Raw genomic sequence first — 22,479 nt, forward strand, 5'->3', positions numbered from 1 at the left:
ACGTAAAGATCCCCTGGGGCCTAGAAGGGGAGGTGACCCTTTTCTGCGGGGGCTGTGCTGTCTCAGAAGGTGTGCCCTGTCTGGGGGTCCACTGAGACCCTGAGCCTCAGCACCAGCCTGTCCCCAGCAGTGAGTAGCCAGCAGGGAAGGGGACCGGAAATGAGGCCATGCAGGGAGGCCTGAGGGTGGGGTGCAGAGAAGCCTCTGTGGGGAAAGCCCCAGACACTTTGCACGTGGGTTCTCCAGGCCATGCCGGACCATGAAGCCACAGGAGGGCTGGACTCACCTCGGGCAGAGCGCCCAGGAATGGGATGGCTGACCAAAGCCTCGGTGCTTTGTTATCCTGCTGGGCTGGTGTCCTTTTCCAGGGCAGGGGATCAGGCCAGAGAGCTCCAGGGTCCCCAGAGCCCTCCTGGGTCCCTGCCTACAGAGGAGCAGGGTGGCTGATGGAAAAGGCCCCGGGAGCAGACAGACCTGGGCCATCCCAGCCTCCGGGGTTTCTGTTTCCTGGCCTGCGCAGTGGAGAGAAAAACCTCTATTAAAGACCGTTGTAGGTTATTGTATAAGACAGTGGCTGTGACAATACTCAGGAGCATAGGAGACCCTTGACTCAGGCAAAGCACGAAAGATGGACAGACCCTGGGGCCCCCACAGGAAGTGCAGGGGAAGAGGCCACCCCCGAGCAGCCCCAGACATCTCCTCCACCGAGACCAGAGGTGGTCAGCAGACTCGTCACGTTATCCCGTGCAATCTCCACAGCAACCCTGAGCAGGGGACATTCTTGTCTGAGGTGCCAAGGGTGGACATGACCTGCCCTTGATCGTCAGACTTGGCGGGGGTGGGGTGGGGTGGAGCCCAGGCCGGGAGACCCCAGGCCTCCACAGGGAAAGTAAGAAGTCCCCGGCCTCCCCAAAGGGACGGGGACAGCTTGAGGAGCATCCACTCCTGTCCAGATGCCTCCTGGCTGAGCACCCTGCCCCACCACGACGTTTCTGAGGCTCAGGGTGGACTTGGAGAGCACCTTGCACCTCAGGCAGTGTCATCCCCCTTGCTTGGGGCGCCCACCCTCACTAAGACGCCTGCCCCTCCAGCTGTCGAGGAGCTCGGGGTGTGGGGAGCCCAGAATTTAGACAGGCCCAAGTGTCTGGGTCAGTCCTGTTCCCCCCAACAACTTTTGGGGCATCTACTCCCTAAGGGGACATCTCCAGATTGCCCCCTCGCAGCCTCCCCAAGGAGAGCGGCTGCGCCGGCTGCCTCCCCTCGCCCCGGCTGCCAGCCGATAGCCCCTTATCGCTGTTGTGTCTTGCTGCTGGCCGAGGGCTTCTTGCTCTCCAGCCGCTGCTGGGGGCCGGCCAGGCAGTCTCGACCTCCCCTTTGCCCCAGCTCCTTGTGGAGGCTCCTGCTCCCCAGGCCTGGAGAGCTAACTTGCGAATCTTCCGGAACTGGCAGGGCCTTGGGTGCTGGACTCACACCCTGACTGGCTTTGCCACCTCTGGGCTGAGAGACGGGGCAAGCTGGGTGCCCCCTGGTCCTAAGCTGCCCCATATGTCACTGGGCACAGGAGGTCTTCCTGCAGGGTTGGGTCGGATGCATGGGGACCCTGCAGTGGAAACTGAGGAGGCAGCAGGGCCTTGCCTTCTGCCAGGGTCTCCCGAGACCTGTCACTCCCTTGTTGGTGTGTGGCTTTGGGTGTCCTCGTGCTCCTGCCCACCGGAGCTTGTGAACCCGACAGGGAAGGGCAGGGCCAGTCCGGCTGCGCGGCCAGCAGGTCAGGTGCCCGGAGGCCTCGTGAGGGCACCTCAGCCACTGCGCTGCTGTGTGGTCCCGGGCAGGACCCCCAACCCCCATCCCTGCCTCACCCTGGCTGGCTTCAGTCTGTCATTTGAGACATGAGCAGGCTGGACTGGGTGCATTGCCACGCCTCTTCTGTGTGCTCCACGCGCGGTAGTGACCATGAGCCAGCCCTCCACACTCCACCTTGCACTCCGCCTTGGCCCCAGGAGAAAGGTCTAGAATGTCAGAGGTGCAAGGCCCAGGGATCATGTATAGGTGGACATTTAAAGGAGCAGGGCTTTGGCCCTCAGGGAAGACGGTGCGGCCAAGCCCTGGGCGTGGGGGCCAGGTGGCGTGAGTTCGGACCTGGGCTGCACCACCGACAGCGTCAGCGTGATGGCGGAGGCTGAGGCTCTGGCAGAACCACCGAGGAGAAACCTTCTTCGGGGCTGGGGGCTTTCTGGCGCCCGCCTCCCCAGCTGCACCACATAGGCGACTCAGCCCAGAAAGCTAGGTCATGGTCCTCGTCTCGGGCTCGGTGGCCCCAGCCAGCCTAACCCTGGCGACCTTGCCATTCTGTCCTCCTCTGGTCTCTAATCTCCCCTCTCACCCGCCTGGCCTCCCCTTCCCTCTCCCTGTTGCCTGGGGGGGGGGCCCTCCCTTTCTCCCCTTTCCTCTGGGCCCCTCGCCCTCCCGCCTTTCTCCCTTCCCCTGCTTCAGTGACTTAAAAATAAACCAACACAAAGAAATGGTCTCTTGGAAAGACTAGTCCCATGGGTGGGTGCATTTCTGCCCGGAATGAGGACGAGGCTCGAGCTTCAGGCCCGGTGCCCTGGGCTTGGGGGTGGCCGGGCGTCTGGTATCGCTGTGGCCTGACTCAGTGGGCCCTCGCCCCGTGTCTGGCACCTGCTGTGGCCCAGCACTGTGCTAGGTGGGCTCCTTGACCTGCACAGCAGCCTGGCTGGGGAGGGAGGAGTTGTGATTATTTCCATTTTACAGATAAGAAAATCGAGGCACAGCCCAAGCCCACTGGCCCCAGATCTCAAGCTTTGAATCATGACGCTGATGCCACAGGGGGCCAATCCCTTAGCCCCCCGAGCCTCAGTTCTTCAATCTGTAAACTGGGGGCATAGCGTGTCCTGCAAAGGGCTGTTCTGAAGACTTGATGGTGTCCTAATTTGGAAGCGTCTGTTGCAGCACCTGCTATGTAGTGGGTGCTCGATGAATTCGTTCCTCTCCTTTCCTGCTCTCTTTGCCATGGGGCTGAGTGTCCCGTGCCACCTCACCCACCAAAGTCAGGCTCTGTGACTGATTGGAGTACAGGTCCCCAGGGAGCCCGAGAGCCTGGCTGCCCCAGTCCTACCTGCGGCCCCATAGGGCCCCTCCCGTCTCCAGCCACGCCACCAGTCCCACGGCCGGTCCCACAGCCAGCCGGCCAGAGCCCTCTGCAGCCCCCAGCGCCGCCTGCCCTGCCCCAGGAGCGGAGGCTCCGGGGGGGACCCAGGAGTTATTCTTCTCTTCTAGTGGCTTCGGAGGCTGGGACAGGAGGGCTTGAGCCTGGCAGGGAGGGGCCATCTGTGCCGTTGAACCCCTCTGCCCAGCAGGGCAGGCACCCAGCTGCCAGACGGCCTCTCTGCCGCTATGTCCCCTCTGCCTCCAGCAGCCCGGGACCCCACAGGATGCCCTTGTCACACCCCCCCGAGAAGACAGGGGCCATTTGACAGGGATCTTGTGCTCTCTGCCCTCCGCTCCTCAGCTCCTGCCCAGAGCACTGCCCGTTCCCCTCACTCCCCATGTGGCATCCGGGGCCCCTCCACGGCTCTCGCTTTGTCTGCCATGGCTGGCCAGCTGGTGGCCTCCCCTCTCTGGGACTCTACACGGCTTGGCGGAGCCAGCCTTGCCCCGTTTCCAGGCAGAACAATGGACGCCTCATGCGAGTCCCAAGACCTGAAGAGCCTTAGGCCAGATAAGAGCCTGTTCTTCCTCTCCCCTTGGGGGTCCACTGTCCCCGGCACAGTGGTTATCTGGGCGCAGCTCCCCTGCCAGGGACAGCTGCAGGGCCCTGTGCTGTGGTGGCTGCTTCCTTTGGTCTGCTCCTGCTCATGGCTACAGCAGTGTGGGGAGAACATCAGAGCCAGGCAGACCTGCGTGTCTGGCTATGCTGTCCCCTGGCTGGGCACCCTTGGCCACTTACCCAAGCTCCCCGAGCCTTAGTTTCCTTGTCTGTAAAATGGCCTAATAAGTATTTAGTACCCAGGACTGTGAGGATTAAGCGAGTCAGTATTTGTAAAATGCCTGACTCATGGTGCACAGGCAACAAATGATCATTTTCATTATGGTCATGTGGCTCTTGGGGAGAGAGGACACCCCGAGGCGGGCGGTGGTTGGGGGCCAGGACGTCAGGTCGGCAAATGCTCCTGCTGAGTGTGCAGAGCCCGGGACTTCCGCAGAAGAAGCAGAAACCGCGTCCCGACCTTCCAGCAAGAGAAGGGCTAGCACGGGCCAAGGCTTGGCAGAGGTGGGGACAGGCAGGACAAGGGCCTGGAGAGGAGCGGGAGGTGAGGCTGGCAGAGAGGAGGCAGCGAGGGTGATGCTGGCTCTCAGCGCCTGGCCACGGGGAGAGGGAAGGAAGGGCAGAAGAGAACAGTGGCCCTTTGCGCCTGTGGCCTCGAACCATTTTTCTGAGTAGGAGAGATCTTTATCACCACTTAGGTTTGAGGAAACCAAGGTTCAGAGAGGTCAGGTGACCTGCTTAAGGTCACACAGCTGCCCTCAATTGCGGACTCCAGATTTAATCAGGAAAGACCGAGAGAGCAGCTGTGGGAAGGTTTCAGGTGTGCCCAGAGGATGCGGCAGAGGTGAAGGGAGGTGGGCTGCGTTAGGCAGGGGGCAGAGGGGTGGTCAGAGAGTCTGTGCAGGCTGGAGGGGAGGGACGCAGGGAGGGGAGGCAATGGGAGAGGCCTGACCTCTGTACCCCCAAGGGAGCAGTTGACCCAGGCTTCTCAACTTCTAGCACCCGCAGCTCCAACTCCGTGGCTTGGGGCTCTGATATTCTCCTTCCCACGCCCCTGCCATCCCTCACCCAGTTGAGCTTGTTCCCTGAACTTGGAGCCTCGGAGCTGGGAGGGGCTGGGCTGCTTTCTGGGCCAGACCCAGAGAACAAGGCCTGGGGCTCTGCACCCTGGCGTCCTCCTATTGCTCAGCCTGGCTGAGAGCTGAGGCCACACACCCCAGGCCCGGCAGTGTGGCTGTGGGTCCTTTGGCAGGCTGTGTGCAGGCAGATCCACTTCAAGAGTCTCAGAGGGTGTGTAAGCTTCAGGCAGCCCCTACAGGTCCCTGCCAACTCAGACCCCACCCAGCCTGCCCTCCGACGGCCTCTGCCCTGGGAAGGCCAGTGATTTACTAAGTCCACCCAGGAGCTGGTTTGCAAGGAGAGGTGGGAGGCTGGACCCAGACACAATGCTGAGTCCAACAGGTAGCAAGACTGGGGCTGGGGCGCGGGTGGGTGTGGTGCGTGCCCCAGCAGAAAGCCAGCAATTCAGAGCAAAGCCACCAGGCTCCCAGGCAGGCAGGAGGGCAGGGAGGATGGGGCCCCACCCCCCTTCTCACCATGGAGCCTGGGACAGCAGGGGCTTGAGCAAGGAGCTGGTGAGGGCAGTGCCCCTGGGTCTTCAGTACTGTCAACCCGTCAGCGTCCTCCGTAGGTGGGGTGCCCGACCCTGTGCCGGGAGCTACCCCCACCTCCCTGCACCGGGACACATGCTGACATTGGAGGTGGCCGTGGGGAGATGGCCCCCAGCACATCCAGGGGAAGCACCTGCTGCGCGTGTGTCACGTTTGCTGCGAACACTCTAGGGAGGAAAAACGCACAGGTGCATTCATTCATTTCCTCAACCTTTGCTGAGCACTTACTGTATGCCAATGTTTGCCCCAGCGCTGGGTATCAGGAATAAAAAGGCGGAAGACGAGAATCTTGTGTCTATTGGTTTTCCTACTCCGTGCCACAGGCTAAACACGTGTGCGTTTCTTGTCCCATGTCACAGCCCCATGCACAGGCCATCGTCCTCTGACTTACCAGCCCGGTGGCCTCGGTCTGGTTACTGCACCTTTCAGCAGCTTCTCTCTGTAGTTGCGGCGAGGATTGGGTGACAGAATCCAGGCACCGTGCCAGGCGCATGCAAGGCCAGGCGGGAATGCTGAACAGATGAGGAAACTGAGGTTCAGTTTGTAGAGATTAAACCACTTGCCCAGGGACACTGGTACGTGACAGAGCCTGGGTTTGAACCCAGGTCCCTTGAATGCTAAAGCCCTGGGAACCCTGGGCCTTCACCTTTGCTTCCTCTGGTCCCCTTGGCCTGTCCGTTTGGCCATGCTGGGGAGCCACGCTATGCAGCATCCGTGGGTTGACCTGTCTGAGGGCCTGCTGAGTTCCCAGGGTGCACAATCCCGAGCAGGTGTGGGCCCTGCTGTTTAGGTGCCAGGTGGTCCCCAAATCCTCCAAGCAAAGGCAGCCACATCTTCCTTCACCCCGCTGCACACTGGCTGCTCCCACGGCCGGCACTGAACTGCACACTCGTTCAGCTGGCCAGATGGGCTCAGGGCTGGGCTGGACTGCAGCATTTGTTTTGAACTTGGCTGTGTTTGGAGGAGGAAAATGCTTTCAGAGTGAGTCAGGTAGAGGGGTGGCCTGGCCAGCCCCCCATCTGCTGAGTGTCCCTCTGCAGGGCTGCCTTGCTGGGTGAGCCCCTCCTCGGGAGCTGCAAGGGCCTGGTGTCAGGGGCATCGGGCAGGTGAAAAGACCTTGAAAGGCAGGAAAACTGGTTGGGGTCTTGGGCCCAGTCCACTCCTGACTTGCCTGGCAAGCCCAGTCCACTCCTGACTTGCCTGGCAAGCTCTCCTCTTCAGCCTGAAGAGTTAAAACGCACGTGTTAAGTCCTTGTCAAAGCCTCTCAGGCAGGGTGGCCAACCGTCCCTTTTTGGCTGGGACTGTCCCAGTTTTAGCACTGAAAGTGCTACACCCAAAGTCCTACAGTTTTAGCACTGACAGTCCTGGGCAAGCCTGGGCAGGGTCAGATCACCCCACGGATCTCACGCGCACTGTCTCCTCGGCCCTCAAGATCCCTGCCAGGGCGACCGGGTCGTGGGGCCTCATCCCACTTCACGGACGCGGAAAGCAAGGTTGGCGGAGCTTTGGATTTAGACGGGGAGACACTCTGCTGCCAGAGCTGCAAGACGGAGTGTTTTGAAAAGCACAGAGATTCATGCCAGAGGACAGGGCAGGCACCGCGTGGGTCCCTCTCAGATCTTCCCGTCTCCTGAGGCCATCTGAGGCGGAAACAGTGGCCTTGAATGAGAGGTGGCTGGGTGGCTGTCAGCTGTGGGCTCTGGAGATGTGCCCGAGGGGCTGGGATGTCCCCGGGGAATGACAGGCTTGATGTCCTGGCCCCCCAGGCCCCTCTGTACAGGTGCTCCAGGGGGAAGCAGGGGCCCAGACTCCCTGGGCAGCGCGGTGGTACCGCTGGGTGGTTCACTCACTTATTCACGAATCAGATACTTAGCGAGAGCCCACTCTGTGCCCAGCTCTGGGGACAGGGTAAGGACCAAGAGGCACAGCCCCTGCCTTCACTGGCACTCCAGTGCGAGACACAGACACCCAAACCATCAGACAGGGACAGCGGCTTAACTGTAGCTGCACTCAGTTCCAGGAGGGAGAAAGGGAGTTCAGAGCTTATGTGGGGGCCTCCGCCCTGGTCTGGGGGGTCCTGGGGAGTGTGTTTGAATAGGATCCCAAGAATGACCAGGGAGCAGCTGGGGAGCTCTATGGCATTGTGACTGGACTGATCCCTTTTGGACTGTGTGACCTCAGGCAAGTTGCTTGGCCTCTCTGAGCCTTGGGCGCCTTTTCTGTACAATGGCGATGGCACACATCCATCTACTTCCCCCAGCTGATGGGAGGCTTCAGTGGGACTGGGGGAGGCAGCTGGCAGAGGTAGGTGCTTCATTAGAGGAATCGCTGCCATCGATCAACTGTGTGCCCGGCTGTGCCCTGGGACAGGGGATGGAAGGGACCTGGCCGGGAACCCTGACCCAAAGTTCCAGGCCTAGGAGCAACCTCCACTCCAGAAGGGACACCTGGTTCCACTCCAGCCAACAACTGGGGACGGGCCAGTGTCGGGGACAGAGAGATGAGGCTAGTAAGCGTCCAACAGCCAGGGAACAGTTATGGGCCTGAGGGTGCCCTTCTGCTTCTGGGACGCAGGGACCTACCCAGAGCCGTCTCCCCTGAGCCCAACAGCCAGCTTTTCACTCCTGCCAACCAGGCTTTTCATGAATTTTAAAACTTCTACACGCTCTACATTTGGTCCTCAAAGTATAGGCCTCAGACCAGCAGCCTCAGTGTCACCTGGGAACTTTTAGACATGCAAATTCTCAGGCCCCCTCCAGGCTGGCTGAATCAGAGACTCTAGGGGTCTGGCCAGCCCCCAGCTGAGCTGATGCTGAAGTTTGGGGACCACTGGGCTGCGAGGTGTCAGACCTTCAAAGCCCCACCCAATCCGCGTTACCATGCGTGACCGAAGCAGTAACAGCAGCACTTGATGTGTGTGGGTCCTTTTCCGTGTGCCACCCGGCCCGAGCTCCGTGCCTGTGCTGTGCCATCCAGTGCTCACGGCAGCTGTGAGGCAGGCACGGGCACCGCCCCACTGCAAAGATGGGCGAACTGCAACTTGCCCAGGTCACAGCAGATGGTGGCAGAGCCAGCGTTCACGCCCAGGCATTGGCTTCCCAGCTCACAGCATGAACTGTCAGCCACCCCGAGGCTCAGCGGGCCTCAGTGACGTGGCCAAAGTCATGGCTCACAAGCCAGCCAGGGCCCTGGATGTCCAGCTCTGCTTTTCACCTAGCACTGCGACTGAGGGCAAATAACTTCACTGGCCCCAGTTTGAGATCATTGTGAGGATTTGTGGCAGGAGGCACCTGGGGGGAAACACCTGATGTGTGCTGGGCTCTCCCCTTTTGCTTAGGGCTTGCAAAGAGAGGTAATTGGCCTGTGCCTCAGTTTGCCCATTAGCACCAAGGGAAGGAAGGCCTCTGGACCAGGGTCTATCTCTTTACAGGTTGGGTGAAGCAAGCATTTCTGACCTGGAGAGGCAGTGGGGTGTGGTGGAATGTGCAGGCCCTGAGGCCCGAGAGGCGGGATTTAAACCCCTGCTGGGCTGTGCAGCCCTGGACAGTTCACTCAACCCCCTACGTCCTCGTCTGCATGAAAGGGCTGAGCCCGGGTCTCCCAGCCAGGCTCGGTGGGCTACGGTGATGTGGCCTGGCAAGCTGGCGGGTGGGCTGCAAGCCTCAGCTGTGCAGATGGCACTTCCTCCCCACCCCACCCCGCTAACACTCCTCCCTCCAAAACCAAAACCCCAGGCACGAAATTTAAGCTCTCTGTATCTCGATTTCTCCATCTGAAAAGTGGGCGTGACAGTCAGATCAGGAATGCAGAGCAGCCTAGTGCAGGGCCAGCCTGCATCCCGTGCTTGGCTGGTAGACTCCCGGGGCCAGGGTGATAGCCCCTTGGAGAATTCTCCAGGTGGCTTTGGAAAGGACACAGGGTTCTCAGGGTCTCTGGGCACACCTTAGGGCACCTGCTCATCTCCTGTGGCCCTGGAGGGTGGCCAGGCAGCCAGAAGATGGCAGCTGTTCTGGGGGACAAGAAGTTTGGTGGGGCCTTCCCAAAGCTGGGGGACCTGGGAGGAGCTGGTGCCTGTCTCTCTCGAGCCCAGGCGCATCTGGCCATAAGATGGCGAGATTCCGGGTTGGGATTGCATCTATTTGCCGCTGGCAGACACAATGGAGGGGCCCCGGAGGGCAGGGCTGAGGCGAGGGGCAAGGAGCTGCCTGCAGGGCAGGGCTGAGGAGCTGCCTGCTGACCTCACCGCGTCTGCTGACCGATAAGGCCTGGCTGGAGTTTAGCGTAAACTAGCTCTGCCCCCAAAACCTCCCTCCAAGCAGCCGGGTCTGGACGGGAGTGCGGCCTTGGCACGGGGCTGGTGGCGAGGGATTCTCCTTCCCTAGGAACATGAATCCATTCTTGCTCTTTTCTTGAGGCCCCAGGGGTGGGGGAGGGGGACAAGAGGAGTGGGGACTTTCCACTGACCTGGGTTTGAGTCCAGGCTCTGTCGTCTCCCAGCTGTGTCACTTTGAACTAACTTCGATGTCCCCTGTCTGAACTGGTGTTTTTCATGTGCAGAATGGGGCTGGGCCTCCAGGACAGCTGCCCTGCGGGATGCCTGGCATACAGCAGGCACTTAGCACACGGTGGTGATTTTCAAGACTGAGCACCTACTGTGTATGATGAGGATGGATCCACGGGGTTGTCAAGGGTCCCATCCCAGAGACCCCTCTCCCCGACTGGGCAATCTGGCTGTCCCCATAACCAGCCACACTTGTGCAGGGGGACAAAGTCCATACCTGCCCTTGTGGGCCCCTTTGACGTCCAGAGGATGCTGCCCTTTCTGTCCATTCTGGGAGCCCATCTAGGGGAGGGGCCTTGGGCCTGGGCCTGGGGCTTGCCTGGCAGCTCCCTGCATTGGGCCAGTCCGGGGTCTCCTGCTACAGCAGTCCTTGGTGGTGTCAGCTCCCCTGCCAGCCCCTCTCAGTGGGAGGGCTGTGGTAGGAGGGCTCGGGCCAGCAGAGGAGGCCGCATCCTTCCCAGGCCTCAGCCAAATTGTCTGCAGAAGCTGGGCACCCCCCTAGGGCCCGTGCATGGAGGCTGTGTGGACTTTGGACTCAACCAGACTCATCTTCTCATCTGAGGACAAGCCCTGGCAATGGCTGGGAGGTCAGCCCTGGCAATGGCTGGGAGGTCAGCTGGGAGGCACCTGGGGCTTGGGGCAAAATGGAGCGTGAGATTCACCTTCCACAGGCGGACAATGACAAGAACCCCTGCATGTGATCTTGCTTTTAAATGCCATGTACACATTTTCTTTCTGCCCCACTGGCCAGGCCACCCTGACTGGGGCTTGCCATGGTCCCCAAGGACAGGCTCCAAGATGGCTCTGGTGAGGCCCCCAGGGGGAAGAGAATGCTTTTCGATTCGAGAAGTCTTTCCAGCTCCGAGAGATCCCATCCCTGGGATGGGCTTTCCAGAACCACTGCTGCTAGAAAAATGTCACTGGGAACGCAGATGCTCGATCTGGGAGGAGCGGCTGGGCTGGGCTGGGGGCGGTGGGGGAGGAGGCTGGAGGCCTGGCAGAGGGAATGCAAATTGGCATCATGAATTATGCATCAGCCCAAGCTTCTCACACATTTGGGGCTGAATGAAATCATGTTTGCCTGGGGAAGGGGGAGGGGAAGACAGGACAAAGATGAGCAGGGCCCAGTCCTGGGAAGTGGGAAAGGGTATCTTGTTAGGTTGCAGGAGGGGGCTTGGGAGGGTGCCTGGCAGGAGCTAGAGGCATCTTTCTGATATTGCCTCTTTGCTGTGTGACCTCAGGCCAATCTCTTACCCTTTCTGATCAGCCTTTTTCCTCATGGACATAATTCAGATGAGTACCTCTGGCCTACCGCAATGTGACTGTGAGGGCCAATTAATTTCTACAACTTAGAGTGATTTACCTGGGGAGAATTGTTATTTTAGAAAGGTAATATTAATAATCATTCTTACTATGCTACTATTTATTGAATGCTTGCTATTTGGATGTAGAGCTAAATGCTTTGCTGTTATTTTTCATGTGATCCTCACAACCACCTTTGTACCCGGGGGCTATTACTGCCCCATTTCACAGATGAGAGGAGTGGGGCTCAGAGAAGCTAATTCACTAGCCTAAGATTGCACAGCTGGGGAAAGAGCAGAGTCAGCATTGGATGCAGTCCTTCTGGCTGCAGGGTCTTTGTGCTGTGGGCCCTGGGCGGGGAGGCTCCTCTCCTGCCCGGCCGCCGGCCACCGGTTAGTCTGGCTTCAAAGAAGGAGTCATCTTTCTTTTCCTGAGTAGTGAGAATTTGAGGGCTTGTTTGGGCACTTGGTGAGGCTGATACAGTTGTGCTTATTCTGGGGTGTCCCCAGAATGCCTAACAAGGTGCTATCCCTAAAACACCACTCAGTTAGAATTCCTCGAAATATGAGATGATTTCAACTGAGAAGAAAAATAAGAGCCAGCATTTATTGAGCAACTACTGTATTCCGGGCCTGTCAAAGGTACTGCATGTGGACTAATATACCACCACATCGTGGAGGGTAGCTATTGTCACATCCACCTTATAGATGCAAAAGTCATTTCTTTACACTACTCATTCTACATTACACCAACACTGTGTAGACACAGTAGCTTAAGAAACAATTTTACCCTGTTATTTCAGGACAAGGACCCAGGAATAATAAATTAAAATGGTGAGGGTTTCCTAGTTGCAATTGGGAGAAACATTTGGATTTTGAAATCAAAATAGTGATGGTCAAATCAGAGACAAATTCTGGATGATTTTAAATGACTTTCTGTATTCATAGGAAAACATATTGTGTTTAAGTGTTTCTGGTTTGTTTCAAAATGTTTCTGTGATTTAAGTGGTCATTTATCTACTGCTCCCAAACCACATATCCCAAGAGTATTCCATCCACCCACTCACCCATGCACCCATCTATTCACCCACCCATCTACTCTCTTAAACACCCACCCATCCATCCACCCACCCATCCACCAATCCATCCACCCACCCATACACCCATCCATCTACCCACTCATCCACCTACTTACTTATATATCCATCCATCCATCCATCCGTCCCCCACCCATCCATCAGTTCACCCACCCATTTGCCCACCTATCCATCTACCCACCCACCTATCCATCCATCCACCCATCCATCCACCCACCCATTCACCCATCCATTTATCCATCCACCATCCCAATAATTGAGTGCCTACTATGTGCCAGACACTGTTCTAGGTGAACAAAACAGCCAAAAATCTCTTTATTTCTCAAGCTTACACCTAATGGGGGAGATGAGCCGTAAACAGAATTAATAAGTAAGTCAGTGGATGTCCGACGGCGGTGAGTGCCATGGAGAAAGAGAAGGGAAGGGAGGTCAGGAGTGAGAGGGGCTGCAATGTTCCTAGCAAATAAATTTAACTTACTCATTTGACATTAAACTATCCTCATTCCAAGAAATCTTTTAAATTGGGTCAGCGCATTGTAGGCGGAGGCACGGCGGGATCTTGCTCTGCTCACGCATGGATCCCTCGTCCCAGGCACAGTGCCTGGCCCAAGCAGTTGCTCAGTAAATATTTGTTGAATGAGTGCCTAAAACATTAGCACCTTCCCAGTGAAACAAGGGCGCATGCATGTGAGTTGCCACCGCCTCTCTCCCACGAATCTTCTGAAAGTACCGCACCACTCCCATCTAGAACCTGCTTCTTGGCTCTGAAGACCTGCCTGCCGCTACTCAGCTGCCCAGCCCAGCCTGCCTTCTGTCCCTCTCTGACTTTGCCCTCAGATCTGGGAGTCACTTGGTCTCTGGCGAGCCCGCAGGTGGTTGGGTTTTATTTGTCTGCGCAACTCAGTCTCCAGCCTGTGTGGTCCAAGGCCGTGTCTGACTCTGGGCACGTGGTCGGTGGAAAGTACTGCATCCAGAGTTGAGTGCAGGGATGCCGCTAGTTACGAGGCGCACAACTACTGGTTAAAGCAGACCTAGGTTAGGAGGCCCCTCAGCAGCAGGAGGAAGTCTGGGAGTGCAGTGCTTTCTCCCCCTGATGGTTAACCGATATTCTGGTTAGTAGAGGTTTTAATTAATTTTCTCCCTCCTTCTCTCCTAACTCCCTTTAACAAATTAAAGAATCTATTCCGCACACTCTACTCTCCAGGCACTGCCTTGGGCAATGGAGATTCTGATAACAGGTGCAGGTCCTAGCAAGATGGCTCCCACCCCAATCCAGGTCGGGGGTGGGAAGGACAAGGGGCAGGAGGTCAGGGCAAGTTTCCTGGAAGAGGCGGCATCTGAGCACACCTGGAAGGATGAGGAGGAGGAAGGAGGCAGAGGGAGAAGGCAGAGAAGGGTGCTCCTGGAGCAGGACCAGCCTGGGCAGAGGGAGCTGGGCGCATGCACCTCCAGGAGGGCGCAGGGGGATCGACGTTTCCCCTTCACTCCGTTGCTACCGGCCAGCTTGGGATTTCTACAGTTCAGTTTATCATTAGGACTCTATCCATCCGTCCACCATCTTCAGCCCGTCCGTCGGTGATGCACGCCCGACCCACCTTCCCAAATGTCCACAGGGCGGGAGCTGGAGCGAGACAGCGCCTCAGGTCCTGGCCAGTGCTGAGTTCCCAGCTGGGTGACACTTCAGACCTGGTGCGCTCCAAAGGCAAAACCTCTGTGCCCTCACAGGCGGGTGCCCTGCCTTGCTGCTGGCTGAGGTGGGGGTGGGGCGGGGCGGGCCCTGCGCGCCTGAGAAGCCCCCAGCGCTGCTCCCGCCTTATCGCCACTGTTTGGTGTTACTCGTCCCGCCTCCGGGGCGGCCCCTCTCTCTCCGTCCGGCCTTGCGCCCGGCCCTCGGCCCGGCCCTCCGCCCACCGCAGCCAAGGTCACCGATGACCTCCTAACTGCCAGATCTGACCGGTACTTGGGGGCCCTTATCCCCGCCGCCCTCTCCGTGGCATGTGGCAGGCTGACCCCGCCCGCCGCCTCCCGGCTGGCGCGTCCCTGCTCCTGACCCGCTGTGCTCCCGAGCCCTGGCTTCCCCGCCTGACCCCGCGCCGCTCCCACGCCCCCTCCTCATCCGACGGGACGGACCCTGTGCTCCGGGCACCCTCCACCCGCCCCGCAGCCCCCAAGCCGGACACACCTGCAGCTGGCGGCACACTAAGCCGCCTGTGCCTGCGACGGTGGCCAGCCTACCCATGAGACAGGTGTTATTGGTTCCATTTCAGAGGTGAAGAAACAGGTTCCTGAGTTACAACACCTGCCCAAAGCCACTAGGAAGAGAATGGTGGCGCAGAGGCCAACTTAGGCCTGGGGACATCCGAGCCTGTGTACCATTCCCGAGACTGGCTGCCTCAGGGAGAAAGGACGGGGGACCCCAGTTACGACAAAAAAAAAAAAGACATAAAGTCCACTTGCTCTGGTCTCTGGTTTGTCGTAAGGATTTTATGTCTCCATTTCAGAGAGAAGACAGAGACTCCGCATGTCAAACGACTTGCCCAAGGTGACACCACGGGATTCAGAGCAGAAGGTTGAGTCTGGACCCCGGGGCCAGGGGCTTGCCTGGGAATCCGAGCTGTGTCACTAACCAGCTGGGTAATTTTGGGCAAGTTACTGACCCTCTCTGTGCCTCAGTCTCCTCCTGGGGATAAAGCCAGTTACTGTCCTCAAATGGAGATCGTATTTGTATGTCCTCGTGGGTCGCTGTGAGGATTAAATGAGCTCAGTCAGGAGAGCCGCACACGTGGCAATGCCCGGCGCCAGCTGTCACGATCTCCGTTACCTGGAATGTTCTTGCCTATCCTTCTGGTGAATTCACGGTCATCTAATAAACTGCGCAGATGTCTCCTCCTCCAGGCAGGAAAGCCCTCCTCTGTGATAGCCTGTATGAGGCCACACTGGGGGTGACTTCAGCTGAGAGACAGGGAGACCCCACCATGGTGGGCCTGAGAGGTGGGCACTCTGGTGGGCCCTGGGGTGACGGGGCTTGTGCTGTCCAGTCCCAGACGCTGCCTCCTCCATGGGCCGGCAGCCCCTCTGGGCAGGGAGTGAGGCTGAGGGCTCACATCCCTGTAGGGCAGTGGCCAGAACAGGCGGGAGAGGGTCACTTCTGATTCCGGAAGAGAGGGGGACGATGGTCCAGAGGCCCCAGGAACCTCTGTTCCAGCCTCACTGACCCATGTCTGCACCCATCACCAGCAGGGAGTGGGTGGGATCACTCTGGGGGCATCACTTGGGCTCACCCTGGAGCTGGGACAGGGTCCACTTGCAAGAGGAAGGGACACGGGGTGGCTCGTGGGTGTCAGGATGTGGGCACGAAATCAGGGCCCTGGTGGGAGGGAGGATGAGATAATAGCGCCCGGGAGACGAGTGAGGACCGGCTGCAGGGCCTGCCACATTCCTCTCCACTTCCCAGTGGACTGTGGGGATGGTGGGCAAGGAGGGGTCTTTTGCTCTCTGTCCCCCGCCCCCTGCACAGGTGCCTGTTGGCCACGCGCACTGGGTGCCCATTCAGTGAGAGTTTGTGGAGTAGATCCGTATGCTTTCCCACACATGGCCGTCGACCGTTCACGCATGCACGCACACACTCATTCGTTCATTCTTCGCTGGGAGCCCTCTCTTCACATGAAGTACTTTGCAACCGCCAGGCATGAGGGACAGCAGGACTTGAGGGAGGGGTGGGCTCCAAGGCCCCTGCCTGGCACGCTCTTCCATCCTCGGGCACTCCTGGGATCCTGACAGACAGTACTCATTCCACGTGGGCAATGTCTGTGCCCTAGAACTCTTGGTGGCCTTGGCTGGAGCAGGGCCCTTCTGCCTGACATCAGCTAAGAGCATCATTCCCCAGAAGCCACAGGAGGCTGGCAGAGGAAGGGGGTCCAGTGGGTGCCTGGTCAGTCCCCGTTGCATGAACGAGGGAGCAGGCAGTGCTTTTCCCTGGCTGGGAGGAGCCCCCCATGGGCTGCAGCCTGCCCACCCAGTGCCCGGCCCACTCTGTCCCCCTATCTGGGTCCAGCCTCTTGTCTGAGCTGTCGCGGTCAATGAGGGTGAGAGGAAATTGCACTCAGGCAGGAAGTCATAGTGGGGCCTGTGTGTCTGGGCCAGACCTGGGCGTTTGGGGTGTATCTCCTCCTTCTGACATGGGCCTTTCCTGACACCGATTATTCTCTTTAGGGCCTCAGGGGGCCCACCTGAAGTTGGCGAGGCTTATGAGAGGGATGGGCCGCTGAGCCTGGCCTGGGTCTAGTGAGGGGGAGGAGCTGCCCCCTGGCATGGCAGTGCCACCAGGGTTTGCCTGCAGGCACCATCCAGATATGAGGCAGGCCCTGCCGGGGCTGCAGTCCCTGCCCAGGGTTCTTGGCTGGCGGGGGGAGGATGCGGTGGGCGTGCTGTGTAGGAGTGCACTCCTGCAGCAAGGGTGGTCTGAGGACAGGTCCCGGGCCTGCAGACCCTTTTGATGGGGTGGTGACTAATAATTCTCTCTCACCCTTAGGGCACATGGATGTTTATTGTCCTTAATAAATGCACATATACACTTAGCACGCATTTGTACATACTTTTGTATGTTTAACATAATTTCACAAGTAAAATCATTGAGAAAGAGTCTTCATTGCTCTCAGGATATGCTTCAGTCCTTTAGTTAAGATGCCACGAAGGAGAAGTCAGCCACCCTAAACTCCTTTCAGGACATCGCCCCCCTCTCTTCCCTTCCACCCCTCTCTTCCCTTTGGCAGACTCTGCTGTTTTCACACACAATAGTCATTCTCCATGTCTTCTTTTCTAACAGAAAACTGATTTTATTCCAGGTGGCAAAGTTCCCAATTCAAGGACTGCATCCCCTGTCTCCCTTGACAGCGGGTGTCAACCACGGAGACGTGGACAGAAGTTGATGGTGGGGCTGACCCAACTGGAAGGTGTGCCCTGTAGTGCATTGCCTCCCCTCCCTGCGCCAATACTTTCTGCTTTCTTCCTGGAATGAAAACCTGATGGCTGGAGCCTCAGCAGCCATTTTGGAACAGAAGGCAACCTTAAGGGTAGAAGCAGCATTGAGGGGGCAAAGCAGAAAGACAGAAAACGTTTGAATCCTGAGGTCTTTTAGGAGCTTCCATACTACTTCAGGATAGCCACCTCAGGACATTAAGAGAGAAATAAACTTCTAGCCACTTATGTGTGTTTACTGTTTCTGATAGATTGATTACAAAAATGGTTGTAGTCATCTACTCCTTCTTACACCCGTATCCTTACACCCATATCCTTTACACCCATATGACTTTGCAGCTCCCTCATCAGAGGTGGGGTCAACCTCCTCACCCTCTGTATCTGCTTTACAAATGTGACTGAAACAGTTCTGAGCCTAGGTCTTAAGAGGTCTTGCACTCTTCTGCTCACTTTCTTGGAACTCTGCCTAGCTGGCCTGTTGGAGGATGAGCGATACATGGCTCAATCCCCGCCACTGCCCTACCTGGCCACCAGCCAACCCTCAGACATGTGCGAGACACCATCCTAGACCAGCCAACCCTCAGCTGACCCATCATGGATGCAGATGCATGAGTGAGCCCAGCCAAGACTAGCCCACAGCCTGCTGAGATCAGAAGAACCTCCCAGCTGGGCCCAACCTTAATTGCTGACCTGCATGATCATTTTTTTTTTTTTTTTTTTTGAGACAGAGTCTCACTCTGTTGCCTGGGCTAGAGTGCCGTGGCGTCAAGCTCACAGCAACCTCAAACTCCTGGGCTTAAGCAATTCTTCTGCCTCAGCCTCCCGAGTAGCTGGGACTATAGGCATGTGCCACCATGCCCGGCTAATTTTTTTCTATATATATTTTTAGCTGTCCAGATCATTTCTTTCTATTTTTAGTAGAGACGGGGGTCTTGCTCTTGCTCAGGCTGGTCTCGAACTCCTGATCTCCAGGCTGGTCTTGAACTCCTGATCTCAAGCGATCCTCCCACCTCGGCCTCCCAGAGTGCTAGGATTATAGGCGTGAGCCACCGCACTGGCCAGATCTTGAGCTAAATAAATGGTTGTTGGTTTTAAGTTTTGGGGTGGTTTGTTATGCATCATTAACTAAATGATGCACTCATATCCAGCAAACTTAACCGTCACAGATAGAGTGAGATATTGGAAAGGAAGCCACATTTGACACCTTACTCTTACCACCCAGCCTTCAGGGTACATCTTCCCTTCATCTCTACTTCTTTCCTTCCTTCCTTTCTCCGTCTTTTCTGCCTTCCATCTATTCATAGAATCCCAGACTCTTGGTGCTAGAAAAGCCTCTCTTATTTATTTCGGTTTCCTTAGTTTGCGTATGGGAGGGGAAGTCATTTGCACACATGGTCACACTGCTTTGTATGTCCTCTACACCTAGGGCCCTACTGCTAGACCCTAGGGCTAGACACAGTAGGTAAGTGTTGGAAACGGGTCTGCTTGCCTATGAGCCTGGCATCTGAAAGCTGGAAGGAACATCATCCAGTTAAAGTCTGGCAAAATCAAAGGCCCTCAAGAGTTGACAGAAAATATAATGAGTGCAGAAGCCAAGTGTGGGCAATAGGGAAGGGTGAGGACTGTGGTGAGTGATACTGTAGAGAGAGTAGATAGCTGCTTCTCACCTGTACCAAATTGATGCCTTGTACAATTGATGGATCTTCATCAGCCTCCTGGTTTTTAAGTGTAGGCAACTATTTTGATTTTTAAAATATCATTTGTGGGCCAGCATTATATTGGCCAAAGAAAACACACCTGAAGGTCAAATTCCGCCTTCAGGTCCCCAATGTGTGACCTCTGATCTAGTGTAAACGTCCCTCCTCCCCCCATTCAAGAATCCCAGCCTCAGTTCTCCACGACCCTGGCTGCTGCATCAACCCTCGCCCAATAACAGGTCCTCATGACACGTCCTCAGCCGAAAGGACACCAGCCCCTCCAGGGGCGCACCCACAAGCACTTCTCTACGACTGGCCTTGGTTGGGAAATTCTCTCTGGAGAGGTGCCCCTGGAGGTCCCTTCCTTCCCGCCCTCCGTCCTGCGTCCTTCTCGGGAGGCCCCTGGGCTCCAGAGTTCCCTACCTCTTCCAGAGGCCACATAAAGCCTCCTGTAATTTCGACCTTGAGCACCGAAAGCTGTGCAGACAGGTAGACCACCAAGCTCTGATTCCGGCTCTGTGTCAACTTGGGGATGTTGTTTAACTCTGTGTGAGACAGGTGAAGTGAATGCTCAGGGTAAGTGGCTGGCGCAGGGCCTGGCCCACAGCGGGGGCCCCTGGAGGGTTTGCTGAATGAGCAGAAGCTGTGTGGGGAGTCTGGGGAGTGGGGTTCGGGTCACAGGGTGCGTGCTCCAGCCTCAGGCCATCCACGGGCATCTCCCGGTTCACACACCAGAGCCCTCCCCACCCCCCAGCCTGCAGACATGTCCTTCCTCATGGAGTCATCTTGCTGCATGCACGTGTGTGTGTGTGCCCACGCCTATGCATGTGTGTGTTTGTGTACACATCTGGTGGCAGGTCAGCTCCAGCCACCCCTAGGTCTTACTGCTTTAAACAGCTGCAGGATGCACTGGCTGAATTGCAAAGTCCAGAAGCTTCCTCAAGGCTGTACCCCTCAGTTGCACCTTGGGGCTTCTCTCCTTTTCACCTCCGGGGGCTTCACCTGCCCTTCTGCCCTGCCCTGGCCTCCTGGGACTCCTCTCTTCTGACCCAGGCTCCAGTCCCTAAGGGGCCTGGCGACGGGTGAGCAATGGGGAAGACCAGGATGGCTCTGCACTCTGCCCTGGGACCTGAGCGGCTCCCTCCAGCTTCCTGAGCCTGGGATTCCTCTCTCTAGGCAGGAGGATGGTGACCTAAGGATCAATGCCTACCTTGCGGGGCTGTTGGGAAGATGGGATGGAGCATGTGTGGGGGTCACTTAGCACAGCTGCCAGGCCCCATGAGGCCACAACTGGGCCCCCTCCCCTCCCGGGTCCCAGCCAGGTCTTGGGAAGGCTGATGGCAGGCAGGCAGGGGCGGGATGTTCCTGGGGGGCACACTGCTTCTGGGAGCCTTCAAAGCACTGCGCAGAGGCAGCTGCCTGGGCATAAGGCTGCGGCTGACGCGGCGCCAAGAGCGGAGGGCTCTGCACGAGCTGCAGAGACACCCTGGGAAGCGGCTCCCCGGGCAGCACCGCCCACCCCTCACTCGCGGGAGCAGGGCGGGGGTGAGCCGAGTGCGTGCACTGGTGTGTGCGGAAACACCACGTACCTTGCACACGTTCACCCTGCTGGTCAGCGTCCAAGCTAACCCTCAAACCCAAGTCCAGGGGTCTCGCTGCAGGCAGGGCGGTCCCCAGCCGTTCTTGGACTCTGCTTTGGCATTCTCTGGGGAGGCTTTGCCCACCACGGGGACATCAGGGACAAAGGGACTCACCATCTGGCCAGGCCATGGCCCGTCCTGTCCTCACTCCAGTTTCTGCTCCTGCTTCTTCCCTGAGGAGACAGTGGTAGGTTGGGGATGGCCGTCATATGGGCCAGGAGTTCGTAGCGCTGCTCGTGCCTTTGACACTGGCCTTGTGATTACTCCAACCTCAGTTTCCCCAACTGTCAAGTGGGGACGATGGTGCAGGGCTGTGGTGAGGACCGGATGGGTCCTGTGCAGAGAATCACCCCACAAGGGCCACTCCTCGGCTGTGAAGGCGGAAGGCATTCCTGCCCGCGTCCCCGTCCCTGGCTGGGCTGACAGATGTCGGGGGGGCCACACACACAGGACTCCCGGCCCTGCGGGTGGCTGGATGCTGGACCTGCAGCCGCAGGTCAGTCCCTGGCCACACAGAAGAGGGGGTGACCCCTCAGGTGGCCCAGGCTGAAAGCTGTTCCGCACCTGGACACGGTCTGCTGCAGTACCGGGAGGAACCAGGGAACGGCTGGCGCAAAGGCAGCGTCTGCAGCCCCCTGTCCACAGGCGACATCTGAGTCTCGGAGAGGTCAGGTGGCTGCCCCAGGCCTGGGAAGGTGGGGCTGGGGTGGAGGGTGTCGCAGTGCCGGACCTGGGGGTGGCCCTCGCAGGCACAGACCTGGGCAGCACTTTTATTAGTCTAATATTTCCACCTGCCTGCCAGAGAGGGATCTGAGGAAAGTATCGGAGCACGGGCTCACCAAACGCCAGGCAATCCAATATGTCCTTGCTGAGGGCTCCCATGGTTCCCAGCCGGTGAGGGACACACAGTACTTACTGACTCATTTGACGGCTGAGTCATGATCCACTCATTCATTTATTCCACACCCCTGGCCGGGGGGGCCCGGCACTCCCTGCGGCCCCAGGTGTCCTGTCTCCTGCGTGGACCAGGCTCTCGGTGGCAATGCCCTTGGGAGTTCCTGTGGGCAGGGCGGTGGCCCGGAGCCTGACTAGGCTGGTCCTTGGCAATGGCCGGGGAAACTGAGTCCCACGGATGGCAGACATGGGGGCAGGCACGGGCCGCCGAGGGGACCCCCGCAGCCTCGGTGAGGCTGACCACTGCCCAGAGCTGTTCATAACTAATGCCAGCTCAGGCGTGAAGGACACCCTGTTTCCTTCATCCCAGTGGGGTTGGGGAGCAGAGAGTGAGGCTTAATTCCACAGCAGGAGCCTGGGATGGGGGATGGGCCACACACATCATGGAGGAAGGATGTTCTCAGAGCCCCCGGGCTGTGCAGGAACCTCATCCTGAGCCTTTCCAAGAAGAACAGCAGGTAAAGGTGGAAAGCTCTAGAAGAAGGAGCAAGGCCTAGCTCTGTCCCCTACTGGCAAACCCTTTAACCTCTCTGAGCCCCAGCTTCTCATTTGTAAAATGGGAACCACAGCAGTGCCTACCCCGTAGCTTGCTGTGAGGGTTAAATGAGATAATACAGGCAACGCAGACAGAACAGTGCCTGGTATACAGCAAGTGAGTATTAGTTATTTCTAGCATTCATTCACCCATTGATTCATTCCCACAAGTATTTGTCAAGCACAAATTACGTGCTGGGCCTTGGGGATGTTGCGGAAAACAAGGTTCCGGATGTGTTGGAGCTTACAGATTCTAGCAC

This window comes from Eulemur rufifrons, chromosome 1 (genome assembly GCF_041146395.1).
Source record: "Eulemur rufifrons isolate Redbay chromosome 1, OSU_ERuf_1, whole genome shotgun sequence".
In the NCBI taxonomy this organism is placed as follows: Eukaryota; Metazoa; Chordata; class Mammalia; order Primates; family Lemuridae; genus Eulemur; species Eulemur rufifrons.